Source organism: Bidens hawaiensis, unplaced genomic scaffold, assembly GCF_021521415.1.
Source record: "Bidens hawaiensis isolate Kalapana, Puna unplaced genomic scaffold, B.hawaiensis_p1.1 tig00008858_1, whole genome shotgun sequence".
NCBI lineage: Eukaryota > Viridiplantae > Streptophyta > Magnoliopsida > Asterales > Asteraceae > Bidens > Bidens hawaiensis.
The window spans coordinates 351029-354809 of NW_027491639.1; the positions used below are offsets into that span (position 1 = coordinate 351029).

Consider the following 3781-nt stretch of genomic DNA (forward strand, 5'->3'; position numbering starts at 1 on the left):
AGTATTTAGAGAAACACGTCAGAAGTAATATGATATCAGTGCCTTTGATTGAAGGGTCAAAGTCAACATCCGTTTATGGTTAGGGACGATTTTAAGGTGGGGCGGGGATATACAACCGCTAAGGGCACGTTACGATGGGGCTCGAAATTTTCAAACAATTCACAATTAAACACGCCCACAAACCTTTTTTTTTAATTCAATATTTTCTAAACAAAAAAACAATAAATAATTAGCTATAAACACAACAAAAATAGCCCAATACACATTTAACCCATTATACCAAATATAACCTAATTATTCCTTAGCCAATTGTTTAACCTTGTTATGTTTTTATTAATTGCTACAATTATAACTTTCTTTTATTTATTGTTATCACAATTATCATCGATCTACGTGAAGAATTTATATATAAGAACTCATTTTTTTAATACTCGCTCGGGCACCCGAAATCTAAAAAACAGAAGAAGATCTAAAGAAACTTTAGTTACATACTTGTTTCCTAAACAATAATGCAAGAAAAAACAAAACTTGATTAACATTGCAACAACTTAATCTTCAACAATTTCTTGTATCTTTGACCCTTTGAAATCAAAATGTGAACCCATCATCATCATATCTTTAAACTCATCAAAGTTGATCATTCCATCACCATCCCGATCAGCTCCAGCAATCATTTTTCTACTCTCCACAATAGTGCAATTATCACCTAAACTCTTTAACACATCAAGCAACTCTTCTTTGGTAATCAACCCGTTTTTATCGATATCAAACACCGCAAACGCGTCCTTTAGATTCTCCAACACCTCGGACGAATCAATATCTTTCGTGTTCAATGCAATAAACTCCCCTAAATCTATGAACCCGTCTCCATCGGCATCCACCTCTTTGATCATGTTGTGTAGTTCTTCGGGTGTCGGGTGGTGTCCTAGGCTTCCCATTATGGACCCTAATTCGGATGCACATATCTTACCATCGCCATTTGCGTCGAATTTGTTAAAAACTTGTTGTAATTCGTCCTCAATTCGCACCCGAGGGTCCAAGGTCTTAGCATGTGATGCCTCGGGTGTAAGCTTTGTACGATTTCTAGGATTTGTGGGTTCTGTTTCTTGGTTGTTGCTGTTGTCGTTGTTGTTGTCGTTTTTTTTCTTGTTCCTCTTTCGTGTTAGTAGATTCTTCAAACCCATCACCAATTTGTTAAGGCTTGATGGGAAGAATGTGATTTAGGAATTGTTATTATTTTTTATTATGTCCGATGGTTACGGATTTACGTACATTCTTGTGACGAAGTTGTATTTGCATAAGATTAGGATAGTTGAGATATTTGGGTTGAAAAAGTAATCACTATTATTTGGATGCAAATAAAAAATTGTAACGTTTCTGTTATTAACTCCGTCCCATTAAAAATGTCATTGTTTGAAAAATACAAAGTTTAAGGTAGATTAAATGAATAATTTTTTTGCTTGCCAAATAACAATAATGCCCTTAGAAATTAGGTTCATCAATATTGTTTATTAATGCTAGTTGTGTGTGATTTAGGGTAAACTTGGAAAAGACTAATAAATTTTGAAAGTAGACATTTGTAGTAGGACAAATAAAAAGAATATATGAACACTTTTAATGAGACAGATAGAGTATTTATTATGATTTATATTTCTGTATTACGTGTCAAAAATATAAATATAAATATGTTAAAATAAGTATTGTAATTTTGGGATTATGTCCCAAACTATTTTTTCTTCTTTCTTTTCTAGTGGCAAATGTGTGTAGCTTACATCAAAATATTTGTGAGTTCTAAGCTCACCTAAGACCTGAAATGAAATAGATAGGAAAAAAACCTTTAGCTGTAAAAAAATATTGTTTTCTTTTTTGATTTATTTTTTTGTTTTCCTTCTTTTTTTGTTATCTTTTGTTTTTTTTATATTACTTGTTTTCTTTTGTTTTCCTTTAAGTGCCCGTACGTAATGCACAAAAACGATACTGACCAAAGGATTTGAAAGTTGGTCTTCGCAGGTTCGAATCTGTGTCCTACCCCCAACAAAACCGATTTAAATCTTTTTTTTTTTTAACTTAGTTATATCTTTTATGCAACTCAAATATTTAACTAACCAATACGGGTTTTCTCTTTAGGTTTTGAACATAATATAACTCTACTTTTTAGATTTTTTCTTCCAGTTGTTATAGCGAGCTCCTCAAAGCCAAAAGAATTTCCAACCGCTACAACGTACGGATTTAATGCAACTTGTTATAATTAATAACACACTGAATAAAGTATTTTAAGTTTTACAAAAAACATCTTTTTATGAACTACCAATCATAACTATCTGCTTTAGTATCTTCACAAATCTATACCAAAATAAAACTTTATTGCTAATTTAAGAAATTTACAAGTGCATACCATTAATTCACTTGACATACAATTAGAGGTGCACAAAACGGTTAACCGGTTAACCTATAACCGGTTTTTTTTGGTGGGCAATAACCGGTTAGACCGGTTAATCGGTTAGGTTAGTAACCGGTTTTGACCGTCTTTAGAAGCGGTTTTCACCGGTTAATAATCGGTTTTTTATCAAATAATAGTTAAAAAAATCGGTTAACCGGTTTATAACCGGTTTTGAAATCAGAAATACTAACCGGTTAGTAACTGGTGGTTAGGATCGGTTAGTAACCGGTTAGGGTTGGACCGGTTACTAACCGGTTACAAAATCGGTTAGAAACCGGTTATGTTGTGCACCTCTACATACAATCCCAAAAATAGTATATTTTTGTTATTGGGCGGCATATACGATTTGGATTTATTTCATGGGCTGCATATGAAGTCAGCTTTGGATTTTGTTATGGGCTTGTCGAAGCACGAAATGAATCTTACCTGATCCATGACGATGTTTCCACGGATTTTCGAGATGAACGAACCACGTCTTGATCTTCTTCTTCCCCGGCTGCGCCTGCGACCTGCAATGCTGGGCACCTGCAATGGTTTCGGGGGTGTGGAGGTGACTGCTAAGATATCCTGAGGATTTCTTGTTTACAGACACAAAAAGTGGTGGTGGCTCTTATTGAGCATGACCATGATAAGGAGGTGGAGACCTCCTTATATAGAGTCTCATGGCCACCATCATGGTACCCTAATGGGCCTAGCCCAGTTAGGGTTACCTCCACAAAACCCCCTCGGCCCAATAACATTGTATTAGTCCATGCGATAAAATAGGCCAAACATAATAGATTTAGGGTCGTAGAACCGGGTTTTAGTACCATACCCCTACAAGCCCCCCAAGTCCAGTGTTGCTCCTGGGCGCGCAAGCGTCTAGGTGGAGCGCTGGACTTTATAAGGTCTGAGGCGGTTTTTTTTTGTTCCTTTTCTTTGGCCTTGTCTTTATTGTCTTTTGAGTTTTGAGAGGTTTTCTTCATGATGGTGACATGTTGTAATAAAAGCCTGCGCGCGAGGCGACTTACGAGCTATAATAATAATGAAGCTTGCGCGTGAGGCGACTTACGAGCTATAATAATAACGAAGCTTGCGCGCATGGCGACTTATGAGTTGTAATAATAATGAAGCTAGCGCGAGAAGCGACTTACGAGCTAAAATAATAATGAAGCTAGCGCGAGAAGCGACTTACGAGCTAAAATAATAATGAAGCTGGCGCGAGAGGCGACTTACGAGCTAAAATAATAATGAAGCTGGCGCGAGAGGCGACTTACGAGCTAAAATAATAATGAAGCTGGCGCGAGAAGCGACTTACGAGCTAAAATAATAATGAAGCTGGCGCGAGAGGCGACTTACGAG

At 36.3% G+C, this 3781-nt stretch overlaps 1 pseudogene; it reads right to left on the reverse strand.

The window, feature by feature from the left end:
* Positions 1 to 341: 341 nt before the first annotated feature.
* Positions 342 to 1277, reverse strand: LOC143530143 (putative calcium-binding protein CML25 pseudogene; annotated as a pseudogene).
* Positions 1278 to 3781: the final 2504 nt, after the last annotated feature.